Source organism: Bos indicus x Bos taurus, chromosome 18, assembly GCF_003369695.1.
Source record: "Bos indicus x Bos taurus breed Angus x Brahman F1 hybrid chromosome 18, Bos_hybrid_MaternalHap_v2.0, whole genome shotgun sequence".
In the NCBI taxonomy this organism is placed as follows: domain Eukaryota; kingdom Metazoa; phylum Chordata; class Mammalia; order Artiodactyla; family Bovidae; genus Bos; species Bos indicus x Bos taurus.
In genome coordinates, this window is record NC_040093.1 from 56,518,471 (window position 1) to 56,544,754 (window position 26,284).

General features: G+C 43.3%; 1 protein-coding gene and 1 pseudogene across 1 annotated transcript in view; both read right to left on the reverse strand.

Annotated features, from left to right (window-relative positions):
• CDH13 (cadherin 13) overlaps positions 1–26,284 on the reverse strand; it is a 1,016,229-nt gene that overhangs the window by 870,842 nt on the left and 119,103 nt on the right. The window lies entirely within an intron of this gene.
• Positions 14,176–17,731, reverse strand: LOC113875489 (annotated as a pseudogene).

A 26,284-nucleotide genomic window follows, 5' to 3' on the forward strand; every position in this document is an offset into this window, starting at 1 on the left:
CGCTTCAGTCGTGTCTGATTCTGTGCAACCCCATAGACAGAAGCCCACCAGGCTCCCCCGTCCCTGGGATTCTCCAGGCAAGAACACTGGAGTGGGTTGCCATTTCCTTCTCCAATGCATGAAAGTGAAAAGTGAAAGGGAAGTCGCTCAGTCGTGTCCGACTCTTAGCGACCCCATGGACTGCAGCCTACCAGGCTCCTCCATCCATGGGATTTTCCAGGGAAGAGTACTGGAGTGGGATATTTTATGGAGCACTCTCTTCTAAATAAGTGGAGCCATGACTCACTTGAAATTTTGAATCTTCAAATGGTGCCTAGCACTATGGATGTACATGTTTTGGAGGCCACGCACCAGTGAGGCATGTTTTACTGCTAAGGATTCACCGTACTTGTCCACCCTTGAAAATAACAGTTTTCTGATTTGAAGGAGCACAGATACATAGCAAGCAAGCCCTCTGCCACAGATGTTTTCAGAATGAGTTTACACATTTTCAATGTGAGTGTCAAATTTGTCTCACAGATTATCCTGAAATATCTAGGATTTTTTTTTTTTTGAGATAAACACACACACACACACACACACACACACACACTCTCCCTTCATTCCTCTTCATACAGTCATGAGAATATGCCTTGATTCTGAACTGTTTTAAAAGAAGGAAAGAGCCATTATCAATTAGGAATCCATGGGTGGCTCTACTGATTACCAAAATTTTAGAATAGAATGCAAGATTATAGACAGCTGAATCTTGAGCCAGACAGTATATGTTATTAAAATCAAGAGCATGATTAATTAGTCATTTACTTGGAGTGATTTATCTTGTACCTCTCCCCACTGGTGTTGGAACTGCCTGCTGAGGACATCAGGTGTACCACTCTACCATGAATACTAATCAAAGTCCACAGAAGTGCAGAGTGAGGAGGAATTTGAGCTCCACCAAATATCCATTTTAAAGAGCTGACTTTTATTAAATAGATCTGAAGTCAAGAAACCGGTAAAACTAGAGAGAGAAAGGACAGACTGGTTATGGCTAAACTGTCTCACTATCAAATGACCCAAGTGCCAACCTGAGCCTGCCTACCTAGGACCTCAGGGCTGCCTCCTGACTTGTTATAGACATGAGTCCCATCTCTTCTCCTTCCTACATACTTCTCCAACCCATTCCACTTCTCTCTGTCTCCCCTGCCAGCCCCCTAAACCAAGTACCCCATCACTCTCCTGAAAGACTGCAATAGCCTCCTTACTCTGGCTCCATTAAACAGAACAAATTTTTTAAAACCATAGTTAATCATACCAAAGGTTTTCTTAAACCAACAAGTGGCTCCCCGTTGCTCTTAAAAAGAAGCCCTTATTCTCTGACTCAGCCCATGAAGGCCTCTACAGTCTCATCCCCACCCATATTTCCTGCTTCATTCAAACTTATCTATGGCTTATTCAATGTTCATAAGCCCCCACTGCCCTCTTGGAGGGGTCTAAAATGTTCTAACTTCTTTTCTGCCTCAGAGCTCTTCACTTGCTGTTCCTCTTCTGAAAATGCTCTTCCTCATGCTGTAGCCTGGCTGTCTGTCTGTCTTCCGGTCTGCAGCACAAAGGTCACTTCTCAGAAATCTTCCTCTTTCCCCTTCACCTAGAGATAGTTACCAGCTGTCATGCTGCCCTGTAGCTTTCCCATGTAGCCCTTATCAAAATTGTCATTAATGACTTTTACAGTTAGTCATCAGCACTTTTTTCTTCCTTCCCTATATCCTCAGCTCCTATCACAACGCAGTGTTCACAGCAAGCCTCCAGTAAGTGAGGGGATCAAACAACAATGATGAAAGCTGTGTGTGGAGGAGACCGTAAGCTGTCCACCCTAATCAGTGCTCCTTTCTTTCAGCGGGACTACATTTCCCAACCTCCCTTGCAGGTAGGTGGTCATGTGACCATGAGGGGCGGCTGTGTGCCACTTTGAGCTGCAGGTCATAAAAACCTCCCTGTGAGCAGCTGTGACAGTCCCTCACTCTGGTGGACTGGGATGTTGATACATGGAAAATGGCTGAGCCGCCTATTGGCCTGGGTTCCTGAATGACCTCATGGAAGAGACTCTCAGACCTCAACAGCTGGCCCAGAACTGCTGCGTGAGTAGGAAATGAAGTCTGTACTGTTAAACCACTGAACTTTCAAGGTCAATCTGATCCTGCACCATCCTTGCCCACCCTAATACATTAGGATCCGAATACATAGGATTCTAGGTCTTGGAAATGAGTGAAAAATGGTTACCTTCCTCACATACACACTCACAGCTCCATGGGAACGTATATGTGGAGCCCGAGGAGATAGAAGGAAAAAGCAAATTGAGTTTCTGACAAAGTATAATATTATGAAAAAAAATCTGTATTTAACAAAAATTTTCTAAATCCATTTAACTCTTTCCCTCCATGGACTTAATCCTTAATAACTAAGAATACTCTGATTACTAGTGTTTCTTATAAGAGAGCTGCCATTGCCTCTTAGGTTTCTCTCTATCCTTACTTGTTGCTCTAGTAATTTGCATGTAAAACCCTAGTATGGATGACCCCTTACAATCAGAAGGCGAGGACATCTCAAAGAAGTAGAAAATTGAACAGTTTTCTCACGGAAATTAGAATATCACGTAGCAACCAATTCTATTTAGCTCAATGCAGAATTTATTTTTGCCCCTACGACAGGTCAGGGATAGAAGGAATCACTAGCCAGATTTTTCAAATGAATCAAAGTTCTCTAATGTCCTTGGGGTTTCTGTCAAGTAGTCTCACGGCTGGACCCCCACCTCCTAGAGGTTGCCTCTCTGTGCCCTCAGAGCCCAATCTCTGTCTCAAGCTTTGTCAGATTCTGCCGAGCAAGTTAATCTAGCTGAGTTAATGAAAATGCAGCCACTTCCCCACCAGCACAAAGAGCCTAGTCAGTCAGTTGGTTGGAGTTTCCTGGCCGGGAAGCCCACACCTCCCTGCCCAGCCTTCCTTTGGCTATGGAAACCTCTGTACATATGAGGAGCACCTGCTCATCTAGTGGTGGGGTCTTCGGCCCTGAAAGGGAGGAAGTGAGCTCTTTTCTGCTCTGGGTATGGATCTCTCATGCTCCTGGAAGCCTATTTCTTCCCCAGGAAATGCCCCTTGGTGCCAACCCTGCAATAACGAAATGGAACATTTTCTCACATTGAGCCACACCTGTTGTCAACAAGCTTTTGCTTCCAATCTATTTAAGCTTCATGGTGGGGAGGAGACTGTGTGAGTCTCGGGCATTTTTGGCAATGCTGGGCCCACAGCACCTGGAAAAGCTCCACACAGCCTATGTTCTTGTTTGGGAAGTGGAGTTGCCCCTGGTAACAGCTGCTGTGTTTCAATAGAGACCAGAGGCCTCTGGGAAAGTCATAAAGGCCTCGCCCAGGCCTCTTTGCAGAGCTGAGTGCCAGGCAGTTGGAGCTGAAAGGCAGTTTGTGCCTGTGAGGATTCCCGCAGGCTCACCGACAGCAAGAGCAAAGCAGAGAGAGGCCGGCTGCTGCCTGTGCATTGTGATGGAGCTGATGTTGTTGTTATTGGCTTGGTTTTGGTCAAAGATGTCATCAGGCAAAGTTATATTCAGTGTCTATGTTGATTGAATATGAGTTTGCAATTTGGTCTATAACCTAAGATGTATTTATCCACATATATATGTAGTTCATTTGTGTATCTCTTCATCCCTCCATTAGTTTATTCTTTTCTGTTTCCCTTCATTCAGAACCAGATGCCCATCCTGAATCCTAGTTCCTTTGTTTGGCTTTCTGAGGCCTTGCTTCCGTTTCCTTCACCTGCCTGGTGCATTAATACCCCAATACCCCAATACTTTCTGCTTCCTGGCAGGGTCCCCACCTGCATATGAGGGGTTCTACTGAACAGCAAACCAATATGCAGAGAGAACTTAGGGCCTGGACATTCATCCACTGCCTAATTTCCTGTTGTCATTTTTCCCACCCAGTAGTAACTCCCATATTTACCATGTGCAACATTATGCTTTGCAAATGCACATCATTTTTGGATCATTCAAAGCAAGCCGGTCCTTCTTGGAGAATTCCCACAGCCACATGGCACAGTTCCCTATAGTAGAGCTCAGCATTCTACTATGTAATTTTTGCTTATGACTCTTGTATGATATGATAAGCCCCTTAAGAACAGAACTGTGACTTAAATGTCTCTTTTACCAAAGCCTAGAGGTTTGATAAATGTTTGCTAAATTATTTTTTAAGGATGGGTGGCTGAATGGATGGATAAGAGTATCTTTATGGATGGGAGGGTAGTTGAGCGTTGAAAGCATGAATGAAAGCATGAATGGATAAATGGATTTATAGGTAAACAGGTGGGTAAATGAGTTGGTGCATGGATGGATGGATGGATAAATGGATGGATTAATCGATGGGTGGATGGATAGGTAGGTGAATACAGGATGACCAGATGCTTGATGAGTGAGGGTGAGTGGGTAGCTAGATGAATAAATGAAGAATGACCTCAACCATCAGGGCGCCAATATGTATATTAACCTTGCTTACTTCCACTAAGATAATCTCCAACCATTAATCCCTTAAATAAACTCACAAGCCCCAAACTGCCAGCAAGTGAAACAACAGGCAGGCCCCTTGGGGACTGTGTTCCCCAGAGTTGAAGGAATACGGGGAATACTCCAATTTTCCACCTATTGGCCAACTGGCGAAAAGCTCCCCTGTGGTCGCCCAACAGCACTGCCCAGCCACAGTCAAAACTGACCCAGCACCTTTTAAAAAATAATTGCCTACATGTTAAAACTGGCCCTTTTATCATTCAGAAATGATACCTAAAAAGAACCTAGAGGTGGGCTGCAGAAGATACCTTTAAAACAAAAACGGCACTGAGGGAAGAAAGGGAGTCAAGCCCAGAACCGCCGCCTGCCCAGTCTATCCTCACAAAGCGGCCCCTTCAGACAAGCAGGCCAGAGTTCTGACTCCGACTCCCCCAAACGTGACCTTGTTTCAAAGCCACAGGGCTCTCCTCGCTCCAGTCCATGGTGAGTCAGAAAATAAGAGAATGTACAGTGTTCAGCTCCTGCCAAAGGTAAGATGAAACATAACCCTTGTTTTCGTGTGTTCGGTTATTGCGTTTTTTATTACTACTACTGTGTTATGGATGTCCCTTCCTTCCTCTAAGAAAACAATAGAACAATGAGCCAGTTTGAAAGAGAAAAGCTGTCAGCTTGGATAAAATTAGTCTGCTTTATTTTTTTATGAAAAAATAGGAAGGTAATCATGCCAATTGTAATTTTGGTAAGTTATTTCTAGAGTGAGTTTATTAAACCATGAATTTTCCCTTGAGCTAAACTAATGACCACTATTAGGTATGCTACTCTATTTTAAATGATCAAAATATTCAATGGAATAAGATGAAAATTATAGATAGTGATAATTACAAAATGTCAGCATCACCTGGCATCAATTTACTAATATGTCAGCTCGGGTGTGGAAGAGAAGAGTCAGTTCAAAATGAGCAGAAGGCACGTTGCACAGGCTGCTGTCATTTATCCTTTAGGGACTGTCATGACTGAAAATTTATATCCCTTGCTCCCCTGCAGTTGCTTCTAGCCTGCTGGCTACACCCTTTATCAGACAGCACAGGAAGGACTGGCAATGAGAGAGGGCTCCTCCACCTCCTTGAATCCCCAGGTCCTTCCTTGAATTTTTGCAGGGGACGTGAAGACAGCACTTTCTAATAAACCAATTCTGTTGTAAGCACTTGGGTCTGTAAATATGCCCATGGTTTTCCTCTTAAATGTATAGTACTAGCCTTTCCCTCGGAGAAGGCAATGGCACCCCACTCCAGTACTCTTGCCTGGAAAATCCCATGGATGGAGGAGCCTGGTAGGCTCCAGTCCATGGGGTAACTAAGAATCGGACACGACTGAGCGACTTCCCTTTCACTTTTCACTTTCATGCACTGGAGAAGGAAATGGCAACCCACTCCAGTGTTCTTGCCTGGAGAATCCCAGGGACGGGGGAGCCTGGTGGGCTGCCATCTATGGGGTCGCACAGAGTTGGACATGACTGAAGCGACTTAGCAGCAGCAGCAGTAGCCTTCCTCTCCCCCCAGTTGCTACAAATGAAAAGGGAACAAGAGATTGTGTCATTAGATGTGTTGCAAAACTCATTGCTTGATTTAAACCAAGTTTTCAGTTTGTTTATATCAATCACCTATACACCTGAGATCCTGGGCAAAAGAAATCTGCTCTTGGCACAAGGGCAGAGACTGTGTCCCTGGAAGTGCACCTGTCTGGGAAAGGTGCCACTGACGTAATACACATGTACAGATGTGCCTGGCTCTTTGGGGGACAGATCGATTTGCTGTCAAAGATATGTGTGTGCGACAAGACATGACCCTCCTCCTTTCCCTTGTCTGCACTTAACCTCCCCCCAGTATCCTCCTGCCACCATCAACTACACAAAAATGTGAGAGTAAGCACACATTCACACAGACACCCTGGGTCATTGCATTCCCCAGTCTAAACAACTCCAGCTATCTGGTTCCAGTGGGAGAGGGTAGTACCCGGGGAAGTTCCCAAAGTAGAGCTGATTGGTTACGGGGAAATTCCTAGGTGAGTTTAAATCCTCATTTCCCATTTTTTCTGGCTTTCCTTTCTGCCTCCTACAGCCCTGCTCTTTGGAACCACTGACCATCCTTCTACATCCACTCCCAAATCCTCTCTTCTGCACAACCTACTTTAAATTACTTTTGCCTCAGGTAAGCAATCATTTCTCCAGAACCCCGGAGAATAAGCCCTGCTGTGCAAGCAGCCTGATTTCACAGGGACCCCTGAGCTCTGCACAGGAATTCCTGGAGCAGCCTCTGCTTTGTTCTGGATGGATGGTTCTGGGAAGCAGCAAAGTGCAATGGTAGAGACATAGGTTCTTAAGATGGACTGCTTCCTACCAGCTGTGTGACACTGGGCAAGTGCTCAATTTCTCTGTCCCTCAGTTTCCTCATCTGTAAAATGGGGCAACTTACACTTTCCTCCTAGGAGTTAAATGTTTCAAGTGCTTATAATGAAACTTAGCACATGGCCTAGACTTGTGCTTTTTTAAGTTACTTTTAAAAAGTAACTTCTAATAGGCTGATTCCTCAAGCTTTATCCTCCTCCCGCCCCAATCTTTACACTTCAAGGCTTTCTTTCATTTCTGCTACAAAGCCCAGCACCTTTCCTCACTCTCTGGGATCTCAATATTTCCATCTGAGATTTATGAACATACCCAGCAATCCTCAGGGTGGATTCCTGATCATTCTCTTTTCGCATACATACACTTTTATTTAAAACTATCCCAGGATTGACAATCTAGGATGTCAGTCCCCGAGACAGTCAATCTAACATTTTAAATCCCCTATTGAAAGACAGGAAGGGGGGTGGTAGTCTTTGCCATGTCTTAAATTTGGAAATGATTAAATACCAGTTCCTATCGCCTATGTGCCCAAAGCATAAAGCTGTTATACTAGGGCTCTGGTTAGGGCTGAGATCAAAACTCTTAGTTCTAGGAAGAAAATGGAATAATAAATAAGGAAGGGGATGCCTCCCAGCCAGCCATAGGTAATAAATACTTCCTGGTGATCACATCTTAAAGAAAGGAGGCAGATTTTTGTTTTGTTTTGGTGGGATTCCAAAGGCCATTCCCAAAGAGGAGCTGCAATGGGGTCTGAGGCAAAGTCTGCATCATGAGAAAGCAGAAAGTCTTCCACTCCAGGGAGACTACTTCAAAGGCCAGCACGTACTTTGTAGAAAGGACATGGCAGCTACATGGCGATGCTGCATCACTCAGAACTTAGCAGCTCTCCTGGCTTTAGCATCATGGATCAAAGCAGCTGGATAGAAAGTTATCAAAAGAGACTTAATATGTCTAGACCAGTAAAGCTTGATGGCTATCCTGGACTTTGCAGAATGGGATGCTTTATGCTATGAAGAGTATGTAGGCGGGTACAAGGGGGCGCCTGACTTCTCAAGACAAGCAAGTCTATCTGGAAAGACAATTTTACTCAGCATAAGTAATTTGAAGCATTATTTTGCATTCAGGTAATCATAGATGGTGTGGTAGGCTGTACCTAACTTTCAGAGATCCCTGCCATCCTGCATGCATGCTCTTGGGTAACCCCTCCTGTTAAGTATGGAATGGACTTAGTGACTTGCTTCTTATTAATAGAATACAGCAATGGGGGTGGGATGCCTCCTCTGTGATTACGTTGCTAAAGCCTATGATTTCTGTCTTGTTGACCTTTTGGATCTTTGTTTCTTCTCTCTTGTTCACTCTGGAAAAGCATGCTGCCATGTTGCGAACTGATCTACAGAGAAGTCCATATGGCGAGGAACCGAAGGCTTCCCCCAGCCAAGAGCCAACAAGGAGGTAAGGTCCTAGCAGCCTCAAGGACAGGATCCTGCCACCAGCCTCATAAGTAAGCTTGGAAGTGAACCCATGCCCAGTAGAACCTAGAGATGACTGCAGCCTTTATGTAGCCAAAGCACCAACCTAAGCACCAACCAGCTATGTGATGTTGGGTAACTTCTCTGTACCTCAGTTTCCTCATCTGATTTCTGGCATACAGAAGCTTTGAGATAATAAATTTTGCAATTTTAAGCCACTCAGTCTTAGAGTAATTTGTTACATAGCATTAGACAAGCAACATAGAGATGTTATGGACCAGAGTACAAAACTGTCAGGAAAGACAAGGCCTGTTGCATCTACTTAATGTTTCAGCTCATGCCCACACAGGGCTCCTCAATTGCCCAGCTCTAGGGGATACCGTTCACAAAGAACATGCTGTGGAGTTACGGAACATAAAGGCCTTGGAACCATCTTGACACTACATCTCTGCAATGTTACATCTTTTTGATTGTCCGTTCTACAACATTTGGACTGACATCAGGTCTCGCTAGGCTGATCTTCAACTTCCTCATCTGTATAGTAGGTATAAGAGCCTTGGTTTCATCAGTTTTCTGAGAAAGGTAAAGTGGATGTCTGTGAAAAGCACAGTATCTGGCACATGGCAGAAACTGACTTTGAGCTTGGTAACTGAGTCTCAGGGTTTAACCAAAATTTCCAGGGCTTTAGTTGTGTGCAAAGTGCTAGGACACTTAGTTCTCTATCTGCACTAAAGCAGGAAGTGGAACCCCCTACCTCTTCCCTGGTAGAGAAAGGGCAGAATGAAGTTTCCTCACCAGTTCTTTCCCAAGACAGTTCCCCCATGTCTTATGATACCTTTAATTACCGGTGTTTACTCTGGTAAGAAAGCCAACTTCATAGTCATCCCATCAAGGTACAATGGAACCAGAACACAGAGTATGGATTTAACCTCCTCATTCAGTTGAAGCCAGTGCTTCCAAAACCGAATAGACTCTTACGTGAGAAGCCCCCTGCCTGCAGGCTGCTTGTGTATTAGTAGATCTGCCACTTTGTCCATCCGGTCCTTTTGCGTGTCCCACTTTCCTGAGACCCCCCCATAAGCATGACCGCTTATTAAAAATAATCAAGGGCTCCTGCTCAGTGAGCACCAACTCTGTGCTAGGCTCTTTTGTATACAGGTTTTGAGACTCTTGCAAAGGCACATGGCATAAATACTACCCTTTCCTATTCCTCTTTTCACACCTCCATCCATTCACAGAAAACAGCCAACAGTATATGTCTCAAAAGGAATCTAGTCCAGGAACAAGCTAAAGGATATTTTCTTCAGCATGCATTCAAGCAAAGAAGGAATGCACTGATGCTGAGGGGATCAGCAGTGTATCTGGCCCTGTGCTGGGAGCTTTCTTAGTGGGGTCTCCGGGAGGCTGTGAGGTGTACGAGTTAAGGTCATTGGCTGAGAAGCCAAACCACCTGGTTTTCAATCCTAGCTCCAATGTTCACCAATGTACTAGAGACTGTCAAGCATCTTACTTAACCTCTCTGTGGCTCAGTTTCTTCAGCTGATGCACCAGATTTTAAACACTTGGCTCATCTTACTGAAGAATCAATACATGTTCGTGATCTTACCCTTGACACAGCCTGTGAGAAGGGTATGAGTCCACTCCATTTTGTAGATGAGGAAAGTGAAGGTAAGAGAAGGCAAAATACTTCCCAGGCTCATACAGACGGTAAGTGACAGAGCTGAAACTCAAGTTCACTCATGATTGAATCCAAAGCGGTGGCTATGGAAACCCCTGATTTATGAAGCACTGTTTATTCTCCTGCAGAGAATGATACTAGTGACCACAAAATGGCTGTTTCCTGTGTGCCAGGTACTGTCCTAAAAGCTTTACATTCTCATATCTCATTCACTCCGTATCACAACTATACGTAGTAGTAGTAGGTACAATTTCCATTCCCATTTCACGAATAAGGAAACTGAGGCTTAGAACGGCTAAGCATTGCGCTCAAAATCACATGTGGGTGGTGAAGACTTCCATCGCCCACTGCACCCTGCCCTGTTCTCCTTCCAGGCACGTAGGAGGGTTACGATTCCTAAGACCACTAGGCAGAGACCTCGAGGTGCTCTTGCATGTGGGCTGTAGGCAGAAGTGGCCCCTTTCCTTTCCAGGTCACAGCATCTCCGAGGGGACTTTCCCAATGCTCTTTCTGAGCGGTAGCAATTGTAGGAGCACAGTTAGTCCTGGAGGGGCAATTAGAGACGGCAGCCTCGCTCACGCAGCCCCCTCATAGGGGGGTGCTCCCTGACTTGGTTTCTCAAGAGAGAGAACTAAACCTGTGTTGTGAACAAATTCTGAGACCTGTGCTGGTCTGTGGTTACAGCACAGCCTCACCAATCCTGGGCAGCACACCTGGCACATGGAGCTTCCAGGGTTCAGACCCCAGAAGACAAGAACAATAATGACTTTAACACGTGCAGTGGTGAGAATTAAGTTGTAGTAGACAAAATAGATAAGGAAAAGCATAGCAAAAAAACAAGCATATGCTAAGTGCTGAATAAATGCTTCTTGAATAAAAGAATTCTTTCTTGAAGGTCAAGATTAAAACTTGAAGAATACATGGTTGTAGCTGACAATACACAGCACTTACTCTGGGCCAGACATATTTTTAAGGGCTCTGTGCATATGCACCCACTTCTCTCTCCCAATAACCTGTGAGAAAAGTACTGTTAAGTAGCTGCAATTTACAGATGGACAAACCAACACATATAGAAAGTAAGGAACAGATCTAAAGTTGTACACAGTAAATGGAAGATCTGGGTCTCAAACCCAGGCAGTATGGCCCCAGACCTACATTCTTGACTTAGTGGTAGACAGACTTTTTTTTTTAAAAGGAAGCTCCATTGAATAATTAGATGTAAAGGAAAACAATATTCTTGGATGAATTAAGAAAATGGCATTGAAACATGTATAATATCATATATGAAACGAGTAGCCAGTCCAGGTTTGATGCATGATACTGGATGCTTGGGGCTGGTGCACTGGGATGACCCAGAGGGATGGTACGGGGAGGGAGGAGGGAGGAGGGTTCAGGATGGGAAACACGTGTATACCTGTGGCAGATTCATGTTGATATATGGCAAAACCAATACAATATTGTAAAGTTAAAAAATAAAATTAAATTAAATTTAAAAAAATGAAAAAAATGTAACCGGCAAAATAAGAAAGGTTTTATGTTCAATTTGCTTCAGTGAAGTTGCTTTATGTTTGTAAGTGAGAAGAAAGTGCAAAAGTACTGGAGAACAATGACACTTGAACGGCAGCTTTAGACTGTTACGGAATAAGGCCCAAGATAAAAAACCCCGAACAGAAAACTGGAATGAGCTAATATTCAAAGGCAATTTTCAGATGCCTCCACTGTGTCCCAGAGACAAGTACCTCCACTTCTTCCCCCTACAAAACCACTCGTGTCAAAGAGTGTCAAAGGATCCCTGGGGCACCAAAGCACGAGGTGCAGAGCTCGGCAGTGATGAAGCTAGAGCGGCAACTTCCAAGACCCTGCCGCGCTTCCTTGCTCCTGACCACTGCATCAATCCAGGGATGGGCAAACCAGAGGAAGGAGATGAGGGACTTTCACAGAGTGGCAGAGAAAACCACAGAGAATAAGAGGGACATTTATCTTTGCTGCCACAAGAGAATTCAGACAAGCCTGATTGAAAATGTGTCCACTGGCTCAGCCCATATCCCAGGTTTTTCAGCCTTTCTCAGCCTCTGCATCCTGTGTGATGGATCCCAGCCTTGAGCTGATTCAGAGAGAGGAAGACAGTGTATCTGGAACTCCATCACTTGAGGGGAGATGGGTACCATCCTTTCCACACCAAGACCCAACCACTACTTCTGGCTTTGGTGTTCCTTCTACATTTCCTTTTCTGACAATCAGACTGTGTAAGATTAGGGTGTTAATACTGGGGCATCCTGATGAACCTTTTACCACCTTATACCCCATCTCACTGGCTCATGGGTTGACTTCCCAGGAAAATATTCTGGCCTTAAAAAAGATTTGCCTTTGAAATCTGACTTAATGTGTTCAAAGCTCAATTCTTTCCCTATGACGCTGGACAAGTTACCTCTCTAAATCTCAGTTTCATCATCTGTAAAAACGAGATGGTGAAGATGATGGTAAATTCTCCCTCTTAGGGCTCCCATGAAGAGTCACCAGCGTGAAGCATTTAACTCAGTGTCCGGCACCATAAAATGCTCACTCGTTCCGTTAGCTGTTATCTAGCTTCTTCCTAGGTTTGTCTGTGATTCCTCCTACCCCAGCCCTGTCCAGTTTCAGAGATGTGACTCTGCCCTGAAATCCAGCTGGTCACCCTCCTTCTCACCAGTTCCCTTCCTCTCAGGGCCCCCTGCCTTGCCGTGTGTGCGCGCGCACGCGTGTGTGTGTGTGTGTGTGTGTGTGACTGGAGGAGGGGTGTGTGGGTGTGTGTGTGTGGGTGTGTGTGTGTGTGTGTGACTGCAGGAGGGTTGGGGAGGAGCTGGCTTACAATAAATTTAGCACTTGCTATAGATTAGCAAGGCGGCAGATAGTATCAGTGCTCCATCCACATCCCCTCAGACCTCTTTGCCACTTTACTGCACACCAGTCCCAGCGTGCATTCATTCCTAATAGCCAGCACCTGCGGTGGTATGCCGGTAAATATTTAACAACCACCTCTGGGGATGGGAGAACCCTAATTTGTAATGTAAGCCAATTTCCATGGTGTAACTACTCCCACCGTGGCTGATTTCAAGCTATCAATGTGAGGTTAACTAGCTTGCAAAATTCCTAACAATTTAACATCCAACACTCATGAACAGTTAGTTTCAAGCCAGTGCCTGCACACCATGGGCCTCTGTGTTTCTCTTTTACAAAGGCTGCATCCTGGCTGCCAGGATATGTTTTGCCTGTAATCAGGGAGGACAGGAAGTGTCTGGGCATTTACGTTCCTGCTTGTCTCTCATCCTAGAAGCCCCCAGAACTGGTTGGACTGGTTGGTTCACAGGTATAAACACTCGAGACCCCTCCCCCGTAATGGGCCAACATGGAAGTGCCACCCACAACTCTCCAGTTTCCCTGGGGGATTAGGCCAAATTTACCTCTCTAGGACTTAGCCTGACACCACACCCTTGCTCACCCTCCCCTTTCCCAGTTTTACTTCCCCATCTCCCTATCAGTGTTGCCTGGGAATCTTTCTAACAGGTCACTTTCACACAACTTCTCATCTGCAGTCAGCTTCAGAGGAACCAAACTGACAGTTTCAAGGACGTGCCTTCTAAAGCTCTGAGTTCAGGTCCTGGTTCTGTTACAAACTGTATGACTAGGAAAGTTACTTAAGCTCTATGAGTTTATATTTCTTCATCTATAAAAGGGGCCTAATAAGTCCCTGCCTTATTAGATAATGGTGCTGGAGAAGACTCTTGAGAGTCCCTGGGACTACAAGGAGATAAAACCAGTCAAGTCTAAAGGAAACCAACCCCAAATATTCATCGGAAGGACTGATGCCAAAGATGAAGTTCTAACAATATGGCCACTTGATGTGAAGAGCCAATCCGTTGGAAAAGACCCTGATGCTGGCAAAGCCTAAAGGCAAAAGGAGAAGGGGGAAGCAGAGGATGAGATGGTTGGATAGCATCACCAGCTCAATGGACATGAATCTGAGCAAACTCTGGAAAACAGTGGAGGAGAGAGGAGCCTGGCACACTGCAGTCCAGGGATCACAAAGAGTCGGACATGACTTGGTGACTGAACAGCAACAACAAAGTCCCTATGACTAGGGTTATGGGGAGAGTGAAAAAAGATGAGTCATCCAGGAGGATTAGCACCGAGTCTGGCTCATGATATGTCTCCCATAAATGCTGCTGTGGTTCCTATTGTTACTAAAGACAGTGTCTGTCCTGCCTTCTAGGTCAGAGCTTCATTTGGAATAGTTGATGACTGAGTCCTCCCAGCTAGGAGGACTGTGTGATGTCCTGCTGAGCTTTCACCACCCTTTGGAATCAGAGTTTAAGCTCTTTGGCTGTTCTTTCTTGAAATTTATCCATTTATCTTTCCCTCTGAAGAGGGAACGAGTCTTCTGGAAAAGCTATGGTCCCAGTTGACCAGCTCTGTGACCTTAAAATCCAAGCATGCCTTGTTTCTGAGCTCCATCCTTCTCCCAAAACCAGGGCAGTCAGACAGGGCTCAATGGAGGGTAACAAGTAACGAGGATCCCGCAAAGGGATGGGACCGACATTTTGTTCATTATCCAGTAAAGATCCTTGTGCCACGGTCTCTACCTTCTTCTCATGAGGGAAAATAACATTTATTGCCTAGAAGTGGTGAAACAAGCACTCATGAAGTGCTGGTGGTAAAACAGATTAACAGAGCTTCACCAAAGCCATCAGGCAACATCTACCCACAACCTTAAAAGCACACACCCCACTTGATTCAATGGCACCTATCTTAGACATCCTAAGTAAAGCTTCCTAAACTTGAAAAAGCTTTAAGCACAAATATAACCAGTTTAGCCTAGTGCTTTGTATATAATTGGTACATAATGCATTTTGATTAACTAATGAAACTATCACTTAATATTCTAAAAAGTTAGAAAGCACCTTCATCTCAGTAGCTGGACACAAATGAGTAGCTAAAGGAGTTAAACACCAAGGAGTCGTTATGAGGCTTGTGTGTGTGTGTGTGTGTGTGTGTGTGTGTGTGCTAGAACCATTTTAATATAATTATACATATCTGCCAAATCAGGAAGAAAGGTTTATGCATATATAACTTTTCCAGTTAACATCTGCAAGCATAAACAACGATGATCTCAGTTTATAAATTCATCAGGGTCAGAGCAATTGACCAATGTCTCTTTACTGCTGGGCTTACCAACAGTAAATTACATGATGAATTAGTGTCCTTTCGTTTCTCTTCTCTCATTCTCCTTGTCCAGAGACATTTTGTTGTAAAGTTTCAGTGTAGCTCACCTCCAGCCAAAGGTAATCTTTTTAGATAAGTACTCAGTTGCTCTGAATTTACTTATAATTATAACCTATTTAATCACAGAAGAAACCCTGCAGAGGTGGAGTTCAAGGTTGCATACAATAACAGGAGATCCCAGTTTTGAAGTCTAGCACAGACTAAAAACCACAGATGTACCATTTCTACGAGACACACACTGACTGTCTCTTAAACTACATATTGTCTTATTAACATTAGTTTTTAAATAAAGTAATGCAACTAGGACAGTCAGTCGCACAATTCACACGGCCCTGAAAAGCTTTTCAGTGCCAACTACCAGTTGGTCATGAAACGTGAATGAGCTTGAGACACTGTCCATTCCTAAGATTCAGCCACGGATTAGCTAAAACATTGGAACACCTCTGCTTAAGAAGGCTATGTCCTTCCCTCCTTCCCCTCACAATTTAGTTATGCTTGTTTCTTTTTGGTGGTATTTGGTTGCACATGGCTAGACTGCTTTCGATCACCTTGTGAATCAGGAAAACCAATGACCTAGAACTATGACAGGACCTTAAGTATTAAGTAGGCTGATTTGTCTATTTTGGTAGCTGGTGGGTAGGCCCTCACTAAGGCCTTCCATTTTCCTTCTATGCCTTCAAGGACATTGATCAGAAGATGAGTCTGAGCATCATACCATCTACCTCTTTTAACCAATGCCTGGCTAAAACTGGAATGTCCAGCACAGTATATTTAAAAATCACCCACAAAAAGATGATTTTTGTGAAGATCACAGGTCTTCACAAAACCTGGAATTTCCACGAAGATGTCTGATCTTTATAATCTAAGCAGTCAGCATTGAAGTTAAGTTTCCAGGAGGCAGTTTGGTCCTTATAATCCAAGCAATCAGTGGTTGAGTTAAAACCCAAGCTTAAAGCTCCACATCCCTGGGTGAAAACAGAAGCTGGGGACTGATTGAGATGGCTGGTGACTGCATTGGTACCCATGGGACTGAGTGCAGTCCCTGGTCCAGGAAGCTGGTGATGCACAGGGCTCAAATAAGATCCACAGTCCATGCCCCCCAAAGTAGGAAACTGAGCCAGCATATCCTTGACTATGACCTGAAGCCTCAGTATAGGTCATGGGGTAGGACCTCTGCATGCAGGGAGAGGAGGTGGACAGGGGATCTGACAATGGGGGGATGGCTGGGCTCCAGACAGATGGAGGAGCACTGCTGCTGGAAATGACTGGGACTGAGGTGCTAGAAGGGGGAGTGATCTGGCCACTTGTTCCACCCTCTGAAATCACTTCCCAGGCAGGAGATGTCTTCTTTTTGGCAGGTCTCACTTTGTTTTGACCTCCATTCTGCTGCTGCTGCCCCTGTTGGCGGCACTTCGCTCTTTGATTCTTAAACCATGCCTGTACCCTGGACTCAGGCAAGTTGATTTTCAGTGCCACCTCCTCCCACGTGAAGATGTGTGGGTATCGGGTCTTAGCAAACAGTGCTTCCAGCACATCCAGCTGCACTCGGGTGAACATCGTCCTCTCCTGCCAGTGTTTCCAAGGGGTGGCTGGGGAGCCCACCGAGGGGTGCAGCAAGTCCATGCCCGAGTGGTCAGACTCAACCCACTGACTGCATAAGGCAGTTGCTTAAGATAAGACATCATGCTAAGGTTGTTTGGAGGCGCAAAGTCAGCCCAAATCCAGGGGACCCAGCGGAAGGTCCTTCTTTGCCCGGAGTGGACAGATTCAGAGTCCTTGTTGGGTAGGTTTGAAGTGGTAGAACTTGTCTGAGAATTAATTATAATAAATGTTTTCTTGATAAACTAACGAGATAATCCGAAGGGCATGCATGCCTTAATTACAGGCCGCCATGCTCAGCTCTGCTTCTCTGTCAGGGCTGATTAATTTTCCGCCTGATGGAAAGGCTGCTTTCTGCCTTTAAAAAATATATGACCATTGAAAATTATGTTCATAGGACACTCTCAACTACAACAGCCCACACTCTCTGGAGTGTGTTTCTCTCAAGGCAGCACTGGCCTTCTGAGATGGCCCACACTGTCTGTGGAGTTAAGTTTCTCTCTAAATAGATCCACTTCTTACTTATCACCTGGTCTGTCACTGAATTTTTTTCTGCGATGAGACATCAAGAACCAGAGCTTCATTAGGTCCTGTCTAGTTTCACTTGCTCACTGGGACCACTTACAGAGATCTTACACCCAGTGCCTCTGACCAGACTTCCAAGTACGAAACAGCTGGGCTGACACCTCAGGTCGGAGGACCGAATGCAGAAGCTTCGCCCGACACTCAGTTCAAGATGGCGGCAGCGAGCCACGTGCAGGGATGCTGGGCCCGGATCTCAGACCTGGAGCCTGAGCACCACAGCTGCTCCGCTCTGTGAGAACTCCGCCCCTTCCCCACTGACTGATGACCCCCTAAAGCCCCCGGAAGGCCTTCCGGCCTGTCAAGGAAGCATGCCCTTTCTCATTGTTTGATTAAAGAATAAAACTTTGCTTCTGAACTGAAGAAAAATATGTTTATAAAAAAACTGTGAAACAATGTGAAAAGAATTATGAAATGAAGCAAACAAATTTTAATTTATACCAAAGTCACAGCTTAAATTTTTTAATCTACAAAGAAAAAAAAAAAAACACTGAGAATACTGAGTTCAAGAATGCTACAATAAGGAAATACTTAACCAAAATATGATATATCTAAACAGAGGAATATTATGTAGCCATTGAGAACTGACTGTAAAAATTATAAAATGATATCTATGTATGGAATGGTAATACAGCTCAAAGCATAATTATAGCTAATTTAATTATATAGGCTAAACTTATGATGATTTTTAAGCAGAATATTGAATATATGATTCATGATGAGTCTAACCATATAAAAACTAAACCAATTTAAAATGCATGCATAAAGGAAAAAGGCTCTAAATAACTACAGTAAATTGTTACTAATGATCATGTTTGGGCTGCAACCCTTGAGTGCTTTTCTTTCTCTTCCTTTTTTATGTCTCAAATATTCTCTAATTAAGGAGAATTACTTTTATAATAAACAGCATTTTGATTGACTGGTTGAGTAACAATAGCACTACATACACACAGACACACACACACAGATGAAGTAATAAGGAGTGGAAAGTAAGGGAGAACATTACTATTCAAACACCCTTCTCGGTTAATAGTTTCCAAATTTGTTTTCTAATAAGGCTAATAACAGCCATGTGTTATGGCAGGTAGCAGCCCAACCTAGCCAGAGAATCAGACGCAAATGATTCCCAAGCCACAGTTAGACTTTGGCTGTCACTTCAGCTCTGGTGACATTAGCTGGAGACAGCAGCTGGGTGAGATGGTATGCAATTCATGAAGAAGAGAACTCAGAACTAACTCTACGCTTATTAAAAATCCAATTCCTTGTGCAGTTTGCAGAATGCATTCACAGGCTTGCCAAATCTCACCTTTGAAATCAAATTTCCTTTCTGCCATGTGCTGTTGCAGATTTAAGTCTATTGTTTCCAACTGAATTTTGTTTTTTAACTGCAATGCATTCAGGTAAGTCTGTTCTTGCTGATGCATTAGAAAAACCAGCTCAATGCAGGCCCACTGATTCACCACATGGTGGGTACGTGTCTTTTTGTGAATAATTTATTATTTGCCAGCATGAAGGAAAAGCCCAGGGCCCCATGAAACAGGTCAGTTCCAAGAAAAAGGCAGCATCAGCCTAAGTAATATTCCTTCACCTATGTCCTGGGTAGCATCATGAGACCTAAATACCAACAGCCACTAATGTCCTTCTGAATGTTACCTCCTTCCAAACAGTTTCCCCAGTTGGAGGTTCAGTCTGGCATCCGTAAAGACACAGGTATCTTTATTCCTCCTTCTTCTCTGATCCAGAGGGCGGGATGCCTTTTTAATACCCCATTTCCTAACATATGAGGATACAGTATATAAAACCTTCCATCTGGCTCTTTCTTTTTTTGATGAAGCCATTTACATTTTCTTAGTATAATTAGTATTGCACAGTAACTTGTCAATATTCTTCTGCCATGACACCAAGTTACAGCTTACATATACCTGCAGCTGGGAGGATTTATTTGTTCCTTCATGCTTTCAAGTGCTGGCAAGGGATAATTACCAGGGAGATTATTACATGGTGTTGGGTTAATTAAATATGATAAAGGCATTTGCCTGTGACATGATGGGTCTGTTTCAATCTAAATGATATAAAATGGTCAGACTCATTGAAGGCAACATGGTGACCCCGCAGAAGATTAGACCCAGCCAAAATAGAATCCTGCTAATGATGTTTCTGAATTTGATGTTCTATCTCGATTTCACTAGCTATCTTTTTAATCAGAGAGATATCATTACAATGATCGCTCCTGAACATTCGTGCCCAGCCCTCATGAGAAAGCAGGGGACCTTCAAAGTACCTTGAAATATTGGCAAAATACAAAATATTAAAGGCATAAAAGTGAGTCTGCTGACCCTGAATTGCTTCTGATCTTCTTGTTAGACTGAATAAGAATCTGTCTTAATTGTGGACGTCTACCGGGTTAGGGAAGTAAGAAACATGGAGAGGTAAGAGACTGATGTCCAGTGGCTGTTGGACCCTTTCCCTCCTCCAGTGGAGATATTGCTGATGGTGGTGGTTTATTGGTTCAGTCGTGTCTGACTCTTTTGTGACCCCATGGACTGTAGCCCACCAATTTCCTCTATCCATGGGATTCCATAGGCAAGAATACTGGAGTGGGTTGCCACCTCCTTCTCCAGGGCATCTTCCCGACCCAAGTATCAAACCCACATAACCTACATTGGCAGGAAGATTCTTTACCATCTGAGCCACCAGGGAGGCCCAGGGGAGTTATTGCTGGCTTATAAACAGATGTAAGCACTAGGCTTAAAGTCCGAGGGACAAAACTTTGGGTACGAAGTGTTCTGGTTTAATTTTAGAGCAACAGGAACAGAGGTTGATACTAGACCGTATTTTTAAGACAAAAATTGACCTTATATCATGAACATTCGTGGTGAGATGTCACCATGGTGTGGTAGTAAAATGGTAATAAAATGGGAAAAGTCTCCAGTTCCCATTTTCTTGGTAGAGTTGGTGGACATAGCTGCTGCAAAGCCTAGTGGCTGAGATGGTCAATTCAGTCAAATACACATTAAAATCAGCCCCCCAAATATCAATAAAACTAATTGCTACAACCAATAGTCAGGGGAGAGGTGTCATTTGCAATCAGTGGGTATCTATTGTGGCTCCTGTGTGCAGGTCACCACAGGGAACAAAATAAACACCTTATGAAACTTTGTCCCAGTCAATAGTAAGAGACTTCCTTGCAGTTTATTTGAGAAAATGAGATGTATGTTGCATGACTGTGTAGCGAGGAGAAGCACTCCCACCAGCCATGTGGAAAATCAATCCAGTTATTTCGTACTTAGACAACTTACATATGAGAGCAGTTAGTCCTTACAGCTTCCCTCTCTCCCTTCTGAACCATCAGCCTCAACCCAACTCACATCCATCACTCAGAGCTGATCCTCTCAGCTCTTCTTCTCTCTCTCTCCTCACTCCTTTCCTCTTTGGGGTCTTGCAGGTAACACTCTTACCTTGCTTAATTTGGCTCTTGTAAGTAAAGAGTGCCCCTCCCTGGGACGCTCACCTCCTTTCTCCATCCCCTATTCCCTCCTAGTCAACAAGCAGGACCACATCACCAGCAGCAACACCCATCAGTGAGCTGGGAGTTCTGTCCAGAGCTCAGGGAGAAACTTGTGGTAGTCCTCAGAGGAGTCAGGGGGGTGCTGGGGCTGGAGATGAGCCCTGGAGAGAATGCTGGAAAGGGGTGGCAGAGGCCAGGGCCTCACAGGGAGGAAGACCGCGAGCAAAGGCCCTGAGCTCGGAAAGCGAGGGCCAGGGACCATGAGACAAGTGTGCATGGCATAGGAATTTAAGTCTAACATGGAGCAAGATAAAATGAGAAAGATTTTTGCTGGCAGCAACTCAAAAAATGTTGTTTGTACTCTCAGAGGGAGCATTGGTGCAATGTGGGTTAACATTAAAAACATGTTGAGTGAAGGAAGCCTGGCATTAAGAGTGCATGCTGCATGATTCCACTTATGCCAAATTCTAGAACAGAAAAAACCTAATCCATGGTACCCAATAATCAGAGCAGTGGTTGTTTTGAGGTTGCTGGGGTAGAGTCAGAATTGGCTAGGTAGAGGCTTGAGGGAACTGTCTGGGATAATGAGACTCTTCTACATCTTGACAAGGGTTTAGGTTCCAAAGATGCGTGCATATGTTAAACTCAGAGAATATACATGTAAGGTTTATACATTTCACCATGGGTAAATTTTACATCAAAAGAGAAAAAAGTATACACAAATACTAGTTAACAATATGCATGCCAAAGTATTTAGGAGGAAGGTATATTAATGTCTACAATTCACTTTGAAATTCATTTCAAAGTGGATTAATGGATGGATAGAGGGATGCATGGAGGGAGAGAGACAGCAGAAATGCGGGGGATAAAATGTTAAAGGCAGAATCTAGACGGTGAGTGCACACGCGCCAACTGCAAACTTCAACTTTTCACTAGGTTTGAAGATTTTTATAATAAAATGCAATTTTTAAACAATTGTATGTTGGGTACAAACGAGTCTTGAAGATAAGGTAAACATTCTGTTTTATCATCAAAGCACATCTCACGTTTTGCACTGAGGAATGCTGAAGAAAGCAATTTGTGGAGAGGGGGCATTTAGTCAGATCTATTGGAGCTTATTGAATAATGGATAATATGTATTGGATAATAATAATAGTAAAGACAGCAACAACCATGGCTACCGTTATTATTGCCACATATTGACTACTCTTTCTGTGTCCAGCATTAGGCTAAGTGCTTTTCAGAACCATCTTGTTTAATCCTGTAACAACACTAAGAGAGAGATAGAAATATCCCCGATTTTTCATGAGGAAACTAAACTTCTGTAGATTAACTGATTTATCTGTAGATTAACTTCTGTAGATTAACTACCAAAGCTAATCAGGCAGAAGGTTGTGGAGCTGAGGTCTGAACCTAGGCTTAGGCAAGCGTATACTGGGGACGTGAACGGCACCCATTGTGAACTCCAGTCCACCAAATGCAGGATCTGTGTAGCACCTTGGATCTTACAACATTCAGTTATCCTGGGAAAGGCAGTGTTTCCCTAGTCTGTCAGACCTCAGACCTCCCCAGAGCTAAAGGGGGAGTTTCAATGCTTCAGAAATGATCTGAACCTGGTGTTAAATATACCAGCTTTGTATATAGGAGTTTTGTAAATTATTCTGAGTGCATTTCGACCTAAATTCTATAAATTTTCCTTGACTTAAAAAGAGGCTGCAGGAAGCAGTGGGGAGGCAGACATAGTGAACAGACTTGTGGCCACAGCGGGGGAGGAGAGGGCGGGACGAGTGCAGAGCGCGGCAGGGACGCACGCGCGCTATCCACGTGAAGCAGACACACAGTGGGGGTTTGCGCATGACTCAGGGAGCTGAAACCTCTGCTCTGTGACAACCAGGAGGGGCGGGAGGGGTGGGAGGTAGGAGAGAGGTTCAAGAGGGAGGGGACATATGTATGCCTGTGGCTGACTCATGCTGATGTACGGCAGAAACCAACACAACAGTGTAAAGCAACTATCTTTCAATTAAAAATAAATAAAACACACACACACAAGCATGAAAAAAAAAGAGGTTGCACTAGACATTCCCCATTTTAGCAGAAGCCTAAGAAGACTCCAGCCTTAGAAGAATGATTTTAATGGTGGACTTTGAGATAGGGAAGTGGAGTGATGAGGAAAATATTTGGGGGTAGGTGGCTTTTGGGGACACTTCATTTCTTAAATTTGGCCAAAGAAACAGTAGTATAGGATAAAGAGTCATTGTGTATTCCCTAGGAAATTTCATCTTACATCCTGATTTCACATAATTATAAGGAGGTGATTTTATGAGAAGTTATTTAAGCCTGGTGAAATTGGTTCTTTTTCATAATGAGGATGATTCCATGTACTTCTCAAGTTATTATAAGGCAAAACACATGTCTGGGAACTCACAGGGTCTGGCCCTGTGTAGATTCCTCAGTGGAAGCTTATTTCCTTCCTGCTCCACAGGAAGAAATGACACTCGGAGAGTTGGACCATGAAACACTCCTCAGAGTTATGTGTAACACTGGAATTAGCAATTATGCTTTCCCCAGTATGACTTCCCATTGGGAAGCTCATAGTGTAAAAAAATACATGCTTATGAAGGCAATTATTCTCTTTATGCCACATGATTTTCTTGTAATAAATACCATTCACAATATAGATGCCCCATTGATAATGGTACCAGGCAGTGCCTGCACTGGGAAGGAGCAACGGGATGATTGGCAGGGAGCTGTTAGTGGGTTTTCAGTCAGAAACAATGTAGTCTATGATTTTGACAGTTAAAATAGAAGGAGTAGGGAATCAATTTCCATCTAAGACTTTTAGCGCTGGGCACTCAATGGAAACTTGTTGAGTTGAGCTGAAGATGGAGGCGGGGAGCATTTCACAAGATGCATAATGGCAATATCTTTGCACAGAAACTCTTATGGTTCTAGAGGAGCTTATAGTCTCAGTAATCGGGGTCTCAAGAGATGTGTAACTGAAAGAATTATGAAATTCTGCAACTCAAAATGCCCAAACACTAGTCTCTTTAAACAGTGAAAGGAAAAATGATATTCAGTCTGCCTGGGGCATCCATAAACCATGTAAAGATAAGGGGGTTCCATGAAGAAATAGATGAATTAACTAAGAATGAGTGAAGTGACTGTGAGTGTGATTCAGCCTCAGAAGATAAAGAGATACACAACCAAAACTAGTTCCATAATGATTCATATCCTCATTCATTATCCAACACCTATTTATTGAGCATCTACTATGTTCCTGGTCTCATGTTATAGCCTCGGATATAATGAGAAATAAATGGATGCAAATTGCAGTTTATAGTATTTAGCCCCACAAAGGAGGCAAATTGGACTTCAAAATTCCCTCTGCACTCTCACATCTACTTGTCCAGCACCCTCACATTTTAAAGTTCCATTTCTAGATGTAGACTCGAGCTCTTCCCTTCCACATTTCCTCCCAGTTTTGTCATGGGGGGCAGGGAAGGGGAAAAACCTAGACAGACAGAAGTAGAACCTTCTCCAGCAGGTCAGAGATAGAGGAGGGCTGTTTGCATTCCCTCTTTCCAAACATTTGATTCTTTTGTTTTCATATGTGCAATACCTGGAAATGTTATATTACCCAGATCCCAGACCCAGATTATCACTTTTCAAGCATTATCTCACCTAATCCTCACTAGAAGTTGCAAAGTACATATTATTTATATTATTGTTATTGCTTGAACAGTTCTCCCTCATTTAAAGATAAAGCAACAGGTAACACACAATTGCATCTTTTGCATTGTCATAGGGCTCTAAATTAGGACATCTAGAAACTGAACATTCTGTCAACTATTGGGTTCCCAAAACCATGGTCTTGGTCTTGCCACTCTAGCTTTCCTTTTAAAACACACGGGCATTAGAGGAAATGCTTTCAATTTTTCACCATTGAGGATAATGTTTGCTGTGGGTTTGTCATATATAGCTTTTATTATGTTGAGGTATGTTCCTTCTATTCCTGCTTTCTGGAGAGTTCTTATCATAAATGGATGTTGAATTTTGTCAAAGGCTTTCTCTGCATCTATTGAGATAATCATATGGTTTTTATTTTTCAATTTGTTAATGTGGTGTATAACATTGATTGATTTATGGATATTGAAGAATCCTTGCATCCCTGGTATAAAGCCCACTTGGTCATGGTGTATGATCTTTTTAATGTGTTGTTGGATTCTGATTGCTAGAATTTTGTTAAGGATTTTTGTATCTATGTTCATCAGTGATATTGGCCTGTAGGAACAAGACAAGGGTGCCCACTTTCACCATTACTATTCAACATAGTTTTGGAAGTTTTGGCCACAGCAATTAGAGCAGAAAAAGAAATAAAAGGAATCCAAATTGGAAAAGAAGAAGTAAAACTCTCACTGTTTGCAGATGACATGATCCTCTACATAGAAAACCCTAAAGACTCCACCAGAAAAGTACTAGAACTAATCAATGATTATAGTAAAGTTGCAGGATATAAAATCAACACACAGAAATCCCTTGCATTCCTATACACTAATAATGAGAAAACAGAAAGAGAAATTAAGGAAACAATTCCATTCACCATTGCAACGGAAAGAATAAAATACTTAGGAATATATCTACCTAAAGAAACTAAAGACCTATATATAGAAAACTATAAAACACTGGTGAAAGAAATCAAAGAGGACACTAATAGATGGAAAAATATACCATGTTCATGGATTGGAAGAACCAATATAGTGAAAATGAGTATACTACCCAAATCAATTTATAGATTCAATGCAATCCCTATCAAGCTACCAACGGTATTCTTCACAGAGCTAGAACAAATAATTTCACAATTTGTATGGAAATACAAAAAACCTCGAATAGCCAAAGCGATCTTGAGAAAGAAGAATGGAACTGGAGGAATCAACCTACCTGACTTCAGGCTCTATTACAAAGCCACAGTTATCAAGACAGTATGGTACTGGCACAAAGACAGAAATATTGATCAATGGAACAAAATAGAAAGCCCAGAGATAAATCCACGCACATATGGACACCTTATCTTTGACAAAGGAGGCAAGGATATACAATAGATTAAAGACAATCTCTTTAACAAGTGGTGCTGGGAAAACTGGTCAACCACTTGTAAAAGAATGAAACTAGAACACTTTCTAACACCATACACAAAAATAAACTCAAAATGGATTAAAGATCTCAACGTAAGACCAGAAACT